Source organism: Mustela nivalis (genome assembly GCF_964662115.1).
Source record: "Mustela nivalis genome assembly, chromosome: 7".
Lineage (NCBI taxonomy): Eukaryota > Metazoa > Chordata > Mammalia > Carnivora > Mustelidae > Mustela > Mustela nivalis.
Window position 1 is genome coordinate 84,953,448 of NC_139026.1, and position 18,832 is coordinate 84,972,279.

An 18,832-nucleotide genomic window follows, 5' to 3' on the forward strand; every position below is an offset into this window, starting at 1 on the left:
CCGTACACTGCTGTTCTGAGGAATAATGAAATTAATATTTGTAGACAATTTAGAAGAGGCACATAGTAAGTGTTATGTAAGCATCTGCATATTTAAAGATTGTCTCTAACTTCAAAACCTAGCATGGCACCTACTTAATAGATCTTCATTGAGTAAGTCATGTAAATATTCTGGAACTCAATTTTCTCTTTAAAACTGGTCTAACAAAAGTCATTATACCAGCTAACTATGAGCTGTCACTGAGATAATGGATGTTTAATCATTATAAATGTAAAAGGTACATGTGGGGTTTTTCTTTGTTTTGTTTTGATTTTTGTTTTGTTTTGGTTTGGGTTTTTTTGCTGTTCATTTATAAGAGTGATTTGATATTAGCAAAACTGATCGTGAAATAGTTTCAGCACAGTTGCTTTGGAAGCGTCCTGTCACTGTTTAATCAGACCGTTATTCCATTTGTTAAACTATTGATTAGCACTGTAGAAAAACTAGAAAACGGCAGGTTTTGACCCTGACCCATGGAATCTCAGAAAACAAGCTCGTAAGAAGACATGATTTGCAATGTGTTTGTTTAACATTAACCAACCTGTGAAGTTGATCAGCACCATGGTACACATCCCTGGACCTGTCCTCAGACCCAGTGTTCAAACGTGTAAATATACTTGTAGATTTCAGGGGGGCTGGGGGGTTGGTTTGGCTTTGCTTTGGTTTATTTTTTCTTTTTGGTGAGACTGACAAAATGTCAAGACTCAAAGATATATCAAGAACACATTTTCCAAATGCCAAAAAGCAAGTGACTTGCATGTTGCTTACACTCTAGGATTTGAGATTGTTGGGCATTTTAGTACTCCTTCTCAGGCTGGCCAGTCCCAGTTCTGGTCTAATTGTCATCACTTAATTCACTTCCAAGACGCTTTTCATCATTATCAATCCGTGGATGAATAAGAGGGCAACAGGAACGGATGACTGCCTCTCCAAGGCAGCTTCTTGAGCAAACAGAACCCCGTAACTTCCATCTTTATGTCTCTTACATACAAAGAAGTCTTACAAGCATGCCTAGATGCTACTTCTCATTAATTTGAGGTTAACCTGGATACGATTGTATAGAATCTGAATTGAAGTTTAAAAGACTGTGCAGTCAAATCCTTGGTTAATTTCAGTTCAATTCATTCTTTGTGATATAGACATGAGGAAACATACATGCAGATGTTTTCCAACAGAATGCTTTTTAGAAATTAAAAAGAATTGATTAAAATCTTTAACATTCTTATAAAATATTTTTAAACTAGCTGAAAAACATGCCAGTTTTTTTTTTTTTTAGCCATCGGGTGGAATGGGTATAAATGTGAGTAAGTGTAACCGCTGATGAAAGCTAGGGTGATGTACACTCTCGTATTTTATTTTCTTTCCACCTCTTCCCCTTTTAAAGAGTTGGTCTTCCAGTCGCTGACATACTAAGCTGATCTCATTGAATATGTTCATATGCACAAGTCCCTGTCGTCCTCCAAAACAGAGTAATACTGGAGTGTATTTATCAAACAAGTATAGACGTCTTTTGGCTTGGTACCTACCCAGACTACTAAGATTCATGGTCTCAACAACCCACTTTGAATTTTATAAGGCAAATGTAGTTAAAAAAAAAAAAAATCAGTTCTGCTATTTGGTGGTAGAATAACCACAGCTAGTCTGCTGAATTTGTCATTGTCCAATGTATAGGCTGGTTTTCCTGGGGCAAAACCCAGGTTTTCCTGTACCAAAGCCGGATAAAGAAAAGAAACAATAGCAGCAAGAGCTACACTATGAAATAGGAGAGAGAATGAGGCCACAGGGAGCTGCTGGAAGCCTCCCTAAGAGTTTACTTGGTGTGTTCTGGTCATGTTTTGGATCATAAGAAACATTATTTAAATATTTCTTAAATATCCAATACAGCTTATTTTTATTATACTAATACAAGGATTGAGAACTATGTGGCAAAAAGATGAAACGCATTTTCGAATGTCTTAGAGAAATCTCCTTATGATGACCTCAGTTAGCTAAATCATTCCAGCTGGAGTGAAAAACGGAGAGCTGTGTTTATTCTTTTTCCTGGGATTTCAGCAAATAAAAGCACTCAGTTTTTATTATAGACATCATCATAAATGTTTGGATATACCCAAATGATTCGTTTTTAGTATGCAGAAATAGATGAGATCACCTGGCTTTGTGGCATGTGAGTTTTCACCTAAAATGTTTAAGAAATGATTTTTTTTTAAAGCATCCCATTAGCTCACCTAATCACAATTCGTTATCCTCTGTTGTGGTCACTGAAATCAATTGAGAATTGACATAATTGATACATAAGAGTACATCTGTATTAACCAGATTTGGGCAGAAAATTATTTTTCAAGGGCCCTTCGTTGTTAGAGGGTCTATCTCATTCTCAATAGCTCTATGAGTCCTATGGAAATGGTCCTCACTTTATGTCATAAGTAGATGGGTAAATTAAGACCTCTTTTTATTTTTTAGTTCCTTCCTTCCTTATTTTTGCACAGACCAGTAGCTTATTAAAGAAGGCATGTGTATTCTTTGTTTACTTTTCTATAAGATAATGACATGTAAAGAGCTTAGAACAGGGCCTGGGATATAGTAAGAGCGAAGTAAATATTACTTATTGTTGTTGCTGGTTGTATATTTTTAAATCCATGAACCACATAAAATAGCCTAGGTTCTTAAAATTTTTATGAGAACCTACTCTTTTTTTTTTTTAAGATTTTATTTATTTATTTGAAAAAGAAAGAGAGAGCACGGAGGGAGAATGAGAAGGAGAAGCAGACCCCCCACTGAGCAGAGACACCCCCCCCCCCCCCGCCACCATGCAGGGCTTGATCCCAGGACCCTGAGATCGTGCCCTGGGCTAAAGGCAGATGCCTAACTGACAGAGCCACCCAGGTGCTTCTATGAGAACCTACTCTTAAGCAGGACATTCTTTTTGAAGAATAACTATCATATACCAACAAAACCATAATTCAAAAATTTTAGTTGGTATTCTTGCCTGAAAACCAAATGGCAAGTTTAATTTCGAGGCCTATTGCGGCTTCCAAACTTCTATTATTTATAATATCCACAGATCTCCAGAAGAAACGTCTTTCCTTTTATTTCCTGTTTTAGGGCCCCTTGAAACATTCAGCCACTTGGGCATTAGCATTTGTTCTCTTGTGTGAACTTGTCACACAGTTCACTTTTCACATGTAGACACGCTGAGAAAACAGATATCTGTAAGAGAAATGGCTACAAAGTCTTGATGCCTCCAGTAGTAACGGGGTCTGCTGCAATGTCTGTTTATTCTGGTCTGGTCTTTAATAAAATATGCAGACTTGCCTTGACAACCACTGCAACACAAATCATAGATGTGCTTCTAAGATAAGGAGAAGTTATTTTTTATTAAAGGAACATTCAAAAATATGTTAGATGTACATAATAGTGACTCTGGCAGAGAAGACACAACCCTAGCAATGTGAAAATTGGGGTTAATGACTATCATTTTATTAAAAACATAATATGGAAATGCGCCTTATTTTTATTTTGTCTGATATTTTCTATGTAAGTTTGGAGTTTATTTGTGAAAAGTGAACCCCAAAGAATTGAAAAAGAACCCCCAAACACTCTATACTAATTTCTAAAGAGCAAATTTAAAACATTTCTTCCTTGGTTATTGTGAGAAGATTATTTATACTTTATATGTCAGAAGGCTAACTGACTCAGGCTTCTGTGGCCTCAATTAGTGTATTTGGTGACCGAAATCCCATGGAATTTGCAGTCTGTCATACCTATTTCCTTACTTTCTCTATTCAAAAGTATACTGTCCTAATTTATTTTTCTCAATTAATTTTGGTAGAGAATAAAAGAACAATAAAAATGTACTTATATAGGCTATAGAATTGTTTTTCTAAATTGTTGGCAGAACTTAAAATGCTTATAAATCTACAAGCTCAGAAATATATACATATATAATAGTTTTACTGAAGGAATTACAAAGGGGCACCAAACAGTTTTTTTATTTTAATTCTGATTAATTTTTTTTTTTAAGTAACTATGTAGGAAGTAACAGCTCAGAGGACCTGGGGGATCTTGGTATAGAATAACTTTTCACCAGTTGAGAGGATCAAATTCTTAAATGACAGGAGAATTCCAGGTTGGGTAACTTAATAGCTTATGGAGCTTATGGAGAAAACATAGTTTATGGGGTTGGGGCCAAGCCTGTGTAAATCTGTAAAATTTTATTTCACTCATAAAAGTGAAAATATTACCAATGATGTTATTACATATTTTAAATTGGTAATAATAAAGACAATTAAATTAAGATTTTTCACTTTTTGCTGACTAAAATGTCTTTAGAATCTCTCCCAGAGTTCCAACAATTGCAAACTCGTACTCCTTTGTTGTACATAAATACACATCTATTGGGACACATTCTTAGCGTATGACCGTATTTCCATAAAATGTTTAATGCTTTTTTGAGCTTATGGATTAGAGGCATTGTCTCCCGCTTGCTATCTCCCAGTGTGGGCCCAGGAACAAGAGGAATGTAGATGCTTGAGATGGAGAAACTTCTGAAAGCCTTCATTAACCTACTAGGCCTAGATGAGTAGATGTTTCTCAAGCCTATTCCTCTGTCTCTCAAAGCAGGTGTTTCTAACCTGGGACATAAAAACTACATCCCAAGGCACAAACTGCTTGGATCTCCCTCCCCTTGAAGCAAGTACCCAACAGGATTGACCCTAAGCCCTAAGATCCCCTGAGGTGTTCCAAGCCTTCACACAAAAGCAGTTCTTCTGACTGTGCATCCATTTTTCTTTCCTTTCCATTTTCAGCCTCAGTTCTTACTCTTTTCCCCTCTATTATCCTCAAGTGGGCTGACTGGGACTTTGTACGTACTGCTTGGTATTAAGTTCACATGAGTTTGGAAAAGATGTCATGAAGCAGCTCCATACGTGACTTTTGCAGGTGCATGGCTGATCACAGTTAAAAACTACCATTATGAATCATTTAGTACGATGCTAATGAAACAACAAAATTATTAATGAAGGCTATATGTCCGTTAAAAAGCATTCCCTGGTTTATACGGCTAATGTAAGCGTAAGTGTTAAATTCCCTTATTTTTCAACAGTTGAACAAAACAAAGAGCGACTGGACTAAAGTTAAAAGCTGGAAGGTCTCTGAAAATGTCTGTCTTTGACTTTCATCTTGGGAGACAGGACCTGTACGTTCTTCTGGTATAGTAGCAGGGAGAGCTAGAAGTGTGATCTTCATAATTCTAGAATCTCTTTCTTACAGGTTAATCAAGTAATTTATGTCCCTCCTCTTCTGGGAGTCTTTGGTCAGCAATTAGGAGAGTACAGGGTCATGTCCATGACTTCTGCCATGCCAGTATCTTAAGAAGGGCAGCTCAGACAAATCACAAACCTAGGGAGCACCTCTCCCTGAGTCGTATTTTCAATCATTCCAAACCACGTCCCTCTTTTATTTAAATATATCTATATGGTGATTTTATTTTACTTTGAAGCTGACTTGGTTTTAGGCAAACCAGACTTAGGGAATAGGAAAAACGAGTATCTTGTTCCTTAGGCACGATTTTCTGATGATCTTTAGCAAAGCTGTTCCAACATCAGCCCTAAAATGAAATGTTTCATTATTTAGCTTAGGTGAAATACCATAATTCATTTCTATTTCTTATTACAGAAAATTTCATATGTATACAAATAAAAGTAGAATAATACAGTGTAACCCGACAGATGCATTATTTAGCTTGAGCAATTACCAACCATGGCCAGTCTTAAATCCACACCACCCCTCTCCCTCCCCCATTATTTTTAAAGTAAATCCCAAGTATATAATTTCCTACTAAATATATCTGTGTATGTCAGCAATCAAAAAGTACTAGTAGTCATGTGACACAATTTTTAAAATCAAGACAACCTACTGATTACTGGTGATGTCTTTTTTTTTTTTTTAAAGATTTTATTTATTTGTGTGTGAGTGTAAGAGAGAGAGAATGTGTGCATGTGAGCACAAGCTGGGGGTGGGGGCAGAGGGAGAAGCAGACTCCCCCACTGAGCTGGGAGCCCAATGTGGGACTCTACCCCAGGACCCCAAGATCATGACCTGAGCCAAAAGCAGACGCTTAACCGCTTAACCTTCTGAGCCACACGGGTACCCTATTGGGGATGTCTTGAGACAATTTAGAGAAAGCTGAGTAAGCACTGGGGGGAGGAGGCCGGTACACATTTTGAAACCTGACCAAAGGGCATTTCTGGTTGGCCAGGTTCTATTAGGAGGGAGTGTTAGGTAAGTCATGGGTATTAAAAAGAAGGATATTTGAGGGGCGCCTGGGTGGCTCAGCGGGTTAAAGCCTCTGCCTTCAGCTCAGGTCATGATCCCAGGGTCCTGGGATCGAGCCCCCATCGGGCTCTCTGCTCAGCAGGGAGCCTGCTTCCTCCTCTCTCTCTGCCTGCCTCTCTGCCTACTTGTGATCTCTGCCTGTCAAATATATAAATAAAAATCTTTAAAAAAAAAAGAAGGATATTTGGGCAAAACTGAGCAAAAGGTAGGCTGGAAAATCCTCAAGGAAACAGGCAAAGAAATGACAAAGTATAATTGTTCTTTAAAAGAGAAGCAATTTTATAAGGGTTAGATTTTAAGAAGGCAGACTATTGAAGCTTGAGGATGACATTTTAAATCAACAAAATTGAGAATATGGGAAATTTTATAGGACAAGTGACTTGGTTTCCCCATCCAATAATTTGCAAGAATGAAAAAGAGAGATGAGGCTTGGTTGAACTTATGTCTCTTAAGTCTCTTTGATTCTGCATCAATCAATGAGTGTGTGAACCCCATTTGAGACAATCAGGCCTATGTGAACATGGCCTAGATATTCGATATTAAGAAAATGGTTCATTTAAGGTGTGATAATTTGATTTCTTTAAGACTTATCTTTGTGAGATAGATACTGAATCCTACATGGGTCAAATTATATGATGACTTGAATTTGCTTGGAAATAATGTAGTAATGGTTGTGGTAAGGGTAGCAAGGAGGAAAGGTATGCATGAGGATGAAATAGAACAGACAAGTATCAGTAGTTGTTGAAGTTTTGTGAAGACAGAGTGTTCTTGTTCTACACGCAACTTTGGAATACATTAGAAATGTTCCATATTAAGAAGGTTTAAGTTTCCTAGTTTAGAGCTTCTACATGTATTATTCTTTTTTTTTTAAAGATTTTATTTATTTATTTGACAGAGAGAGATTACAAGTAGGCAGAGAGGCAGGCAGAGAGAGAGGAGGAGGAAGCAGGCTCCCCGCTGAGCAGAGAGCCCGATGCGGGACTCGATCCCAGGACCCCGAGATCATGACCCGAGCTGAAGGCAGCGGCTTAACCCACTGAGCCACTATAAATGGCTATAAAAACCCACTATAAATTCCTTCAACCAACCAGAAATTTCTATTACCTAGCATCTTTGTGTTTTGATAGATGAAGTTAACAATAGAGTAAGCCTAAGGCACACTAAAACATTAAATCATTTTCAATAAAATTTGAATTTTAAAATGGATCTTGCTGCATTCTTATTCTTTGAAAATTATCCATCCATGGCAGGTATAATCTCCTCTTAACCAGAACACCACACTCTCTAATTATGTAACAGTTTTTCTCAATCCTTAGCTAGACAAATGAGACTTGTAAGCAGAATTTTTCTCTTCTGTGTCTGTGAAATTTATGAATATCCATGTGTGCATGTATCCCTCCGTGATTTTTGGAGGACATCTTAGAGGTTGGGGTTATTATTCTGGAATACTTATACACAGAGAGGTCCACTCACTTAACAAAGAGTAATTACTGAATGTAGGGCCCCAGGAATAGTATAAAATCAGAATCTATATGTGACTATCTGCCCCACCCAACCCAAATCCGATCTACTTTGCAATTTATTTAAAGAACTGTTGTTCTGTTTGTAATCACATACTGTGGTCTAAACACATCATTTTTAGATCTGTACTTTAAAACACAAAAAGGGTTTGTTTAGACATCAGTGTAAGCAAGAGAGCACTAATGCTTCTGCCTTTGATTGGAATGAAGCTATGCTTCAGTGAAATACCAACCAATTTGTAGGGAAGTATCAGAAAACCTACTAATTTGGTATTATGCAGATCAAACCACCAGTTAATTTATTGAACTTTTCACTTTCCTAAGGCTACCGATTGGATCTGTAATAGCTTCACGGACAAATGACTCGTCATGAAACTATTTTAATGACTCTCTGAAGCCAATATCTAGGATGTGTTCCCTTCTTCACAGAAATTAATTCATCATTTGATTACTGTTTATCAAAAATAAAATATGTGCCAAGCCACACATAGTTTTGTTAGATCTAAGGAGGAAAGAATCTTTCTGCTTCAATCTGTCTGCGTCCCATCTTCGTGGGTGGGATTAGAGATTGTCTCCTGTGTAGATAGGCATAGAGGGACCCTGTCCCTTCTGATGACCGCAGTTATGGTTAAGAGACACAGAGAAGCCCAAACAATCAAGTTTTCTAGTCTAAAACCTCCACTCTGACCATAAGTCTGTTAATTTTTAAGTCTGAAGTCTCATTTTTTTAATGTTCTCATTAGTAATAATCATATATGTGACAGCCAGCCCTATGCTAAGCCCTATGCTAAATTAGTAACACCCTCACCTTTGGGTAAGTAGTATTATTATCCCCATTTTACAAGTGAGGCTTGTAACTCCTCTGATGCTCAAGAGGATTGAGTAATTTGCTCAAAGAGGAAACCTGATAAATAAGTGAGTAAGCCAGGATGTACAGCCACACATCAAACTGCAGAGCCCAGCTCCCTAACAGCTTTCCATCACCACTGGGTACCTACTTTTTGTTGGACACTATTCATAACAGGATACTGTCTTCAAGACATGGAACTGAGCAGGAGAGCTCAGTGTGGGAGCTGGGGCAAACAGAACAGGTATCATGGAAGAAGAATAGTATGACTCCAGAGAGAGAGGAAGGTGATTCCAGGCAAGAGAAATGGGATGAGAAGTTTGGCCCCAGTTTTACCCAAACAACTAGAGTCTACTTTAGCTCACATGGGATGTCTTTGTAGAGTCTGGCTAAGATTCACCTTGACTGCCAGGTTGAGGAGTTTGAACTTTCTGGAATTCTGGTGTAAAGAGTAATGTAAAACATTATATATGGTGTCATTCTTCAAAGGGTGGATACTGCTATAGTATGACAAAGTTGTTTGAAAGGAATTGTATAGCTGGTTGGTTTTTGTCTACATTGATATAGTACATGAAGCATTTCTATTTTTTCTTTCAGAGAAATTCTATTTTTTTTTGTTTTTAAAGAAAAAGTTTAAGAAACAAATAGCACCCCCCCACACACACACCACCACCACCACCACCAGTTACCCCTTCAATCAAAAAACAAAGCCTGTAATATTGGGAACCATAGCCTGTGTCTGCATTTCATATCACATCTTGGAATGGGTGTCGTTATTAGTTAAATAAGTAAATAGCATAATATAAGAGGTAAACAAAATTCAGCATACCTTTTGGTCAGTCTCCTGACTTAGGTGGAAGTGTTCACTTCCTAAAGATTGCAGAGCCACGTTCCCTGCCTGTCCCAAGCTGGGGGACCTTAGGGGCCACATACCAGAGATACAATCCACAAGAACAGCCTGCAAAGCTATGTGAGGTGTCTAACATTTACACAAAAATAAAATAAATTACACAAACAGTACAAAGATTCTCTTCCATTTGGAAAGACTCGGGAAAGCAGATTTGCCTATAAAAAGAGTTATAAATGATTAGAGTTATGACAGCGCCATATGTGTTTCATCTTTGAAACCAGCATCCCCTCCCTACCCTCCATCTACCGGCGAAGTCTGGAATAAGGACTATTTTTCTGGTAACAGAAATCATTAAAACCGCGACTCAACGCAATGCCTTCAGCTCAACTTGGATCTAGTCAAGGCTCTAGACTGAAAATTCTGTTATTTTGTGAATTGATACTATGTATCCAAAAGCCCAAAGAGTGAAAATCTAAAAACATAAAGGGGTATTTATACTTTCCAGTGGCATTGGCCATTTGTTCTCTCCTTTGTGTGGGGAGGACAGAGTCAGGCAAGAGCTCTCCCACAGGTACTGGCTGAAGGGAGGCATTGAGCCAAACTCTTCTAGGTACTGTTCAGAAGTGTGGCATTTCCCTTAGTGAGCTACAGCCTTTGCTTGTGGGTGTTCCGGTGGAAAGTCATGTCCTCCTTTTAAAACCTGACTTAAGTGAACTCTGGGAGATGCTCCTCCCACCGGTGGGTGGCGCCCGTGACCAGAATAGAACATTGACAGTCTCAGGACCCTTGATGGTTTCCCCTGCGGGGGGGAGGAGGGGGGCTAAAGATGTTATTTTTACTCTGGTGACCCCTTGTCAAACTGGAGAACCACTCATGGTCATTTCCAACCGGGGCCCTGAGTTATCAGCTATGTGACTGAGCACAGACTGGCAGGGATTCCTACTGCAGAAGCATTTTTAAAATTAGCTTCAGGAAATCTGAGTGGTCCTAACTAAAGATAAAAACCACAGAATAGATTATCCTATTGGTGTGGAAATCTTAAAAAGTGCCAGGTTTTCTATCTTAACGGTCTAACTACATACTTTGCTCTGCCACTTTCCTTTTTTCCTTTCCACTACTCCAGTGGTGTCTCTTTTGAATTAAAATGTAGTTTATTCCTCCCTTTGCCCTATCACACACAAATATCATTTTGAAGTCGAAAACATCCAAATTTTGTCCTCACACTTTTACCGAGTACCCTTAGCACCTGACTGAAGATCTAGACAAAGATATCGATTGAAAAAAAAAAAAACCTCACCATTAAATATGGCGATGCAACTGGAATAATATGCAGCAATAAAAAGGACCCAACTATTGATACAACAACTTGAACGGATCTCAAGAATGTTACGCCCAATGGGGGGGGGGGGGAGAAATCAACCTCAAAAAGATCACAGATAATATGATTTTGTTACTTAACATTCACAAAACAATTAAAATATAGGGACAGAAAATACCTCATTGACCAGGGAAGGGAGAAGGAGGCGAGTTTGCTTGTAGAGGATTCGCACAAGGGAGAACTTCCGGGTGATGGAAGTTCTGTATCTTGGTCATGGTGGCAGCTGCACAAATCTGTGCATGTGAAAAAATGATGTGGAAGCTAGGCATCCGTTTTGAGCACATATGTTGCACCAACATCAATTTCCTGGTTTTGATCTTATATGAAAATTACGTTGGATGTAACCATTGGAGGAAACTGGGTCAAACATATATGGGGCCTCTCTGTGTGACCTTTACAACTTCCTGTGACTGTATTACTTCAAAATAAAACGTTAAATATGTGTAAGTCCACCAAAGCATGGATCCCTCTGTACAGCAAGTATAATTAAATATAGCATAGTGACACATGCCAAAAAAGTGTCTGAAATTTTTTTTAAGTGTGCTCCTTCTAGAAAATTGCTTCAGAAACCCAAAAGAAATAATATAGGGATGATGTGTGTTCTCGGGTCTGTAATAAAACCACCCCGTGTATGCAGTGCCCTGAACCATCTGATTGCTTTTCAAGCACTCACAAAGCCCGCGTGGGAACAAGAATGCTTTTAGTTAGTTCACTTTCACAGTCAAGATCAGTCCGATCATACAGTTTATAAAAACATTTTGTGTCTATGGACCACATTCCTTCCATCTGGAGAAAGTGCAGAAAATAAGACCACAGCATGAGTATAGCCCCACGTTGCAGGCAGGAAATCTTCCTTAACACGGAACGGGCTGCCCTCCCCCTTCCCTCCTTTCTCAGTTGCTCTCTACTTCTCTTTCCGGGTTCATCTCACTCGCTCGCCTGGTTTCTCTAGCGCAGTCCCAGCGAAAGCAGGCAAGCTTGGGAACGGTGCCTGTCCCCCAGACGGCGGCTGTCCGCGGTCCTCCCTGGCGCGGCAACGCAACTCTGACTCCCGCCGCCGCCCGCACGCACCCGAGGACGGCGGGGCAGGATGCGTGTCCCTGGTGAGCCCCCAGCCACCGCTGGAGATGCTGCAGGAAGGTGCCCGTACTGACACTGCAAACACCCCGACGCCGGACCAGCTGTCGGCCAAAGTTGCCTCTTGGGGGATTACAACTTTTTTTTTTTTTTCCTTTCTTTTCCTTCTTTAACATTTTTATAGTACCCCGAGTGTACCCAGGGTTATAAAATTACTCCAAAACAAAGAGCAAAGTCCTTGTCCTAGGAGTATGCAGTGTAAAAAGGCGCAAATGACGCAAGGCAAAATGACAGGACAAACACGGGGTGGGTGGGGAGGAAGTTACCCTGAAATGTAAGGTAGAATCAATAAGACTTTTAGTGGGCCCCAAAAATGGTAAAGACAAGTCAGGACTGGGAACAATGGAAGTAAAGGGTTGCAGTAGTAGCCCTAGGAAGAGGGATATTTTGGAGGGCTTATTGCACAGAGCCATTATGTTCATCTATAAGGTAGGTAATAGCAGTCCATCTAATTGGAAAACCAGGATTTCTTTTAACTGTTTAAAAAACACCCCAATGCTCACCATGTGCCATACATAATTTTATTTTACCTTCCTAAAAGCCTCATGAAATAGGAAGTGTTTCCCTCATTTTATAGGTGAAGAGAAGGAAACAGTTGGGCTAAGACACTAGCTCTCTCTGCATCACTCAGGTAGGAAGTGAGAGAGCCAGAGTTGGAAGCAGCCAAGAGCCGAATCCAGGAAACCCCACTGTGTGATGGCACAGGCATTCCTTTCCACACACCCCACTTCCCCAGCCCACATGCTTAATTGTGTGCAGTAACACACACTGAATAAACAATTTAATTAAACAATATTTATATAGACTGTCGGCAGTGCATACATTCACTTTGCAGAGGCCTTTCATATTTCAGGGAAAACATGCTTCCCTGAAGAATAAGTACTATTGTAAAAAACACAAGAGGGTCATTCTCCTTCCTTCCTTCATTCAGCCAAGACGGATGGGTAGCTGTTTGTGCCGAGTGCCATGGGAGGCCCCACAGAGACAAGAATGACCAGAAGAGGCAAGGAGGAGAGAAAACAAGGGAACTGGAGATGATGTTCATTTTAATAATGGATGCACACTAGATTTATCAGGAGAAATAGGGGCAAATAGCCAACAGGAAATAAGGGAACATTTCAACCTTATTATTATACAGGGAATGACGTTATTCTGGGCTGGACTGTCCTGTGTATTCTTTATCCCTCTTTCCATTTCCTCTCTTCTGTTTCCTTCATTTTAGTTATGACAGAGGAAAACACACTGTCAGGGAACATCTAGTATAGACATTTGCTAACATTTCAAATACTTCTCTGGGTAGCAGAGTAATATCATTAAACAGTAATGTCTGTCCTACACTGAGTGCTCACTATGAATCAGGCATTCGTTTAAGCATTTTACATGTGTTAACTCATTTAATCCTCATAACAATCCCATGAGGTGGGTGCTATTATGATCTCATTTTGTAGCCAAAGAGATTGAGGCTCAAAAAGATTAATATACTTGCCTAAGGATATAATGAGAAAAAGTGGAGGATTTAATGTATTAACTGAAATTAGGTTTTGGATTATTTGTGGATTTCATTTACCCTTTGAATTCCCTTCCAAATAACAGTTTGACTGCGAGTATTTTTTAAGCGTGGAAATGGTGCAGAGACATGCAGACCTCTGAGCCAGGGATGAGAGGTTGTTATGAAAGATCCCTAAAGAAACAAGAGACCCTGGGAGTTGTGTTTTCCAAGTCCGCTATCAAAAGCCAGAATCTTAACTGGCATAAACATCTACTTTGGAGCTAGGAGGTTGCCAATATTACTGTCACTCCATGCCCTATCTCATGTTATTTTTTTTTAACCACATTTTTCCTTTCCAACTCTTGTGTACCACACTAAAATAAATCAAGGCACTAAAAACTAAAGTAAGGAGAGAAATCCTCCCCAGTTAGCCCTCCCCAACGAGAAAAACACACAAAAGCATTTGTTTGGAAATATTTTTTTGTTATTGTGTAGGTTGTACCTTAGTTAAAATAGACTATCCCTTTGAGAGCCAGAAAAGTAATTTGATTTTCTCATAAGGAGGACAACAAAGTCAAGTCTTTCCATTTAAACGCAGTGTTTAAAACATTACAAGGAGTCTAAAACACTATAGTTCAGTATTATAGGAGCATAATATAATGATAAAATAATAAAATGTGTTGCTGATTCCCGTATTCAGTCGTTTTGTCCCTTGTTAACACAGTTAGCTTCTGAAATTTCAAGGGCAGGCAGAACTTTGGGACCCTTGCTGAGAGGATGAGCTAGGACATCACAGACCACACCTTCCTCCCAGCCTCCTCCCTCCTAAGTTCCCAGAGTGGCTTCCACTTTCTCCTTTCTCCCTTCAGAAGGCCAGTCTCTGTTGGGAATTCTCTCTCCTACTACCTTTTATTTCTGCTTCATTACCTAGTCTTGAAATGTTCTCTGACCCTTTCCTGATCCAGCTTCAGTGGAGGCATGCTCAAGCCTGAATTCTTCCTGGCTCTCAACATGCTGTCAGTATGCCTGTTTGCTTGCTTATTCTTTCCTTCCCCTAGACTAATTCATTTCTTCAACAACCATTTCTTGGGCACCTAGTATTTGCCCAGGACTGCGGTAGGTGTTAGGGAAACAGGAATATAAAGAGACTCCCTACCAGGGTTCCTGGAAGATAATGATAGTCAGTGATTGTTTGTGGAATGAATGAATGGAATTAGGTCATTACAAAAATAGTAGAAGGAAGACCAGGGGAAGATTAGCAGTCACACGAAAGACATTTGGCAATTCCATCTCTCCCATCGTGCACATCCTTCCCTGTTGGGTAACATCGTCGTAAGCCTCTTTCCTCCTTAAGTTTTTGTTTTCCTTGTTGACTTTCTTTCTGCCAGCTTTATTGGAAGCAGGAACTCTGGCATAGAAGGGACTTAGTTCTGATGCAAGCACTGTCATTTACTACTGGGTGATCCTTGGCTCTTTCCTCAATTTCCATGGGCTTCAATTTCCTCCAGTGTAAAATAGAATAGAGATAGCAAACATCTATAGCATGGAGGTTTGTGTGAAGATTAAATGGGAGTCACATTTGTAAAGGGCTTAGCTAAAAATCTGGCTTTTAGAAAGTTCTTTCCTTTCTCTTTTCTTTCCCCTACTTCCAACCCTTACCCTTCCTACAGGATGTCATCAAGGCAGTGGTGGCTTGTAAGATGGCTTGGTGATACATGAAGCATATTATTTAAAAAACTAAATTATTTTGATGAATATCAAAAAATATCTAAGTGGCCATAGATCCCATTAACTTTTGTTATTTTTTTTAATAGAAATCATTGCTTTGGATATGTAAAAATTAAAAAAAAAACAAACAAACTAAGGTTTAAGTTTTTAAAAAAATAGTTAGAAAATATGAGTAAGTCAGTACAAAGGTGAGGAGGAAAGATAGAGGAATCAACTCCTGAAAAACACTGAGGAAATAAACAATGACAATGACACGAAAGCAGAAAAACATTTAACACAGAAGTCCAAAGCTGCTGTAATTATTATGCTTGGCCTCAGCATTTGATAAACCGAGAGGTAACCATTTACCATACTATACATTTCTCAAATGTCACTTATTGAAAAAAAACTAGTTCTGGAGCCGCAAGGATTCAGTCTACAGCTGTATGATCCTGTCTTGGCTTTCTTAGTATTGGATTAGTCTGTAACGGGCCAAATGGTCAGCTTTGGGTCCCTAAAAGTCACCTTTCAGTTCTGCTCCTATAATTGTTCATTTGGATTTAAGAATAATGAATGAATAATGAATGACCCCATAGGACTTCCGAAGAGGTTCTGTGTTGTCCAGACTGTGTATGTCTCCGTCCTGCTCTTTAAATGAATATAATAATAGAGTCTATAGCATAAGGCTGTTAATGAAGATTTAACATAAAAGAAATACGGTAATTGATATATATGTGTGAGCCACTGTGCTCATTTACCTAGAACAGACTAGCCTCCTTGAGTGCCTAGTAATGCATACTCAGCCAGAAGAGCTCATCCAGCCCAGCGGCCTTGAGAATGATCTACCCCCTTACACGAATCTCTCTGCTTCTTAAAGTTTTGTGATAGAATCAGCCCAGTGAGAGCTTTCAGTCTCTGAACACATGGCATTGAAGAGTCCACCTGCTCTCCCTCAGTTTCTCTGTCCTCACCAGCTCCACCCACACCATGGACTTTCTGTAGATTCATTTATTAGCATCCGAGAAGCTGTGTTACACACGTGCGTGCACACATTCCAGGTGAGAGTCCCCCAATCTCCATACTCTTCTTTTTTTTTAAGATTTTATTTATTTATTTGACAGAGATCACAAGTAGGCAGAGAGGCAGGCAGAGAGAGAGAGAGAGAGAGAGGGAGAGGAGGAAGCAGGCTCCTCGCTGAGCAAAGAGCCCTATGTGGGGCTCCATCCCAGGACCCTGAGATCATGACCTGAGCTGAAGGCAGAGGTTTTAACCCACTGAGCCATCCAGGCGCCCCTACTCTTGAAGGACAGTTTGCAGTGGGGCTCATGTCCCAAACCCCACCTCTCCCCAAAGTTAAGGTCTATAAAAGGCTATAACCAAACAAACCCAAACCAGAGCCCTGGCCACCAGGCCCTGGAAATCGTGATCTAGGTGTCGCAAGTTCTTTTCATAACGTAAGACAATTCAGTCAAAACGACTCGGTCTGTGCTGCCTGGAAGCAAGTAAATATGAACATAACAATCCAGGAAATTGGGAGATGGACCCTCTAGGCTCCCTCCCTCCCTGAAGGGTGAGACAGCTGGGTCACTCAGAAGTGCATAACAAAGAAAGCTGGGCTAGAAGTTGGGGGCGGAGGGGGCAAAGGCGGTGGAGGGGCGGACGGAAAAGGTGTGGGTAGGACCTGCCCTCCGAGGGGGTCCGCTTACACCTCCAGGGCCGCAGCTACCGCTCTGTCTCTTTTCTCAGGATCTAAGATGCTCCTGAGACCGGTAGAGATGCAGTTTTGTACTGAGAAATTGACATCAAGATCCTCCTGTTCGGCCAGGCCCAGGTATCTAAACACTTGTGCTTAGAACTGTGGCTCCGGATCTCCCGGTCCTCACCAAGCCTCTCAAGGTCCCACCTACTGCCCCCTCACTGCCCGGTACACAACACTGGCACACCACTGACCAAGCCTCCCAGGTTGGGCTTCCCAGTTTAATTCATCCTTTTCCTCTAACCAAGTCGAAAGGCGGGTGCGCATCTCCTGGGCTGTCGGTCCAGGCAGGGCACTCCCCCACTCTCCCTGCTGGATCACTAACAGGAGCTGAGAGCCCGCGGGGCGTACTCCACACCCCGGCGCCACCGCCCCAACCCTGGCGCCTCCACCCCTGCCCGTGGCCAGGGTGCAGCGCCCACCCGTGCCACGGCCAGCGAGGAGCCACTCCCTGAGCGGCTCCCAGGGCCGGGCCCGCTGGTGCCCACGCTCACCTCTCTCCCCTCTCCGGACTCCCACGGGCTCCCACCTCCCCTCGAACCCCGCAAGGGGCTCCCTACGTCCAGGCTCCCTTCTTTCTTCACTTCTTTCATTCATTCTCTTATCTCCATTTCCCTCAGACTCTCACGCACTCCCGCTCTAGCCTCTTACCCCTCCTTGCCTTCTCCCCACCTCCTTGGGCTTCTCTCCTCTCTCTGATGTCCCCTCTCCGTCCCCTCGTCTCCACTGGCCTTTCCCTCTCCGCGTTTCTGCACTTCCCCTGCCTTCTCTCCAGCGCGCTCCAGGCTTTCCAGTCCCACGGCGCTGGACGCCTCTCTTGGAACTTCGGACTCAGGGTTCCCACCACCCCCCGCCACGGCCCCCAGACCCAGCGCAGCTTTCACCTTCCTCCTCTGTTGAAGGAGACTCTCTGGGGACTCCCAGGCCCGCAGCCCCCCACCCAGGGAACCGTGCTGGCCGGGCAGGCAGCCCAGCTGTCAGGGACAGCGGGTCTATTTTAGGTCCAGCACCCAATGTCCCCGCCCTAAGGACATGGGCCCGCAACTTGGGTAGCACTTTCCTATCCAGATCCCAAGCTGACTCGAGCTAGGTTGGTGGCCCCGCCAGGGCTGTGGAAGGCGGTCCCGGGACACCTAACTGGAAATCCAAGTGCCTAGGGAATCTGGGACCGGGGACAGGGGTAGCTGAGTAGCGCTCCCGGGAATGGGCTACCTTGGCACAGCCACTTCTCTTGCAAAGAGAGTCAGTCCCCTTAACCCCGTATGCCCTGGTTTCCTTAATTTCTAGTCAACCCGGTCATTAGTCTGCAATAACCCACCCAAAGCGCGATCCTTTGTGAAATCACAGGAAGAATAAGGGTCAATCAACAAATAAATTACAAAAAGCTGCAATACCTAACCTAAGCCCCAGATGGTTGAGAGACCAGACGGCACACGTGTGCGTGTCCCTGTGCACACACGCACACAGGAGCGCACAAACTCCAGTCCGAGCTGGGATCCAGCCACAAGTTTGCACACTGACAAGTCTCTAAGCCTAGCAGAAAATAGAAAAGTTTCACTCACCTGTGCCGCCTTCTACCTCTGCGACTGAGATCCAGGGAAAGTATCGGAAAAGGGTGGATTGAGAGACCCTCCTTTCTTTTCTTTTCGCCTTTCCGAAGAGTGGAAATTTCCATCATGTGATAGGGGGCAGCATCCTCAGTGTCGCATTTCCTGCGGACCCTCCCTTCCAGCCCAGCCACCAATCGTTGGGCGGCAACCTGAGATGTAAACAAAA

General features: G+C 41.6%; 1 protein-coding gene across 2 annotated transcripts in view; it reads right to left on the reverse strand.

Moving 5' to 3' along the window:
* The window catches only part of SLC38A4 (solute carrier family 38 member 4), a 64,450-nt gene extending 45,689 nt beyond the window's left edge, over positions 1-18,761 (reverse strand). Inside the window, exon 1 of one of the 2 annotated variants that reach the window (XM_082741069.1) lies at positions 18,619-18,761. The gene's annotated coding sequence lies outside the window, so the exon portion shown is untranslated. Of the gene's footprint in view, positions 1-11,906; positions 12,181-18,618 lie in introns of those variants that run through there. The other variant, XM_082741070.1, reaches the window with a different exon arrangement.
* Between the last annotated feature and the right edge of the window lie 71 nt (positions 18,762-18,832).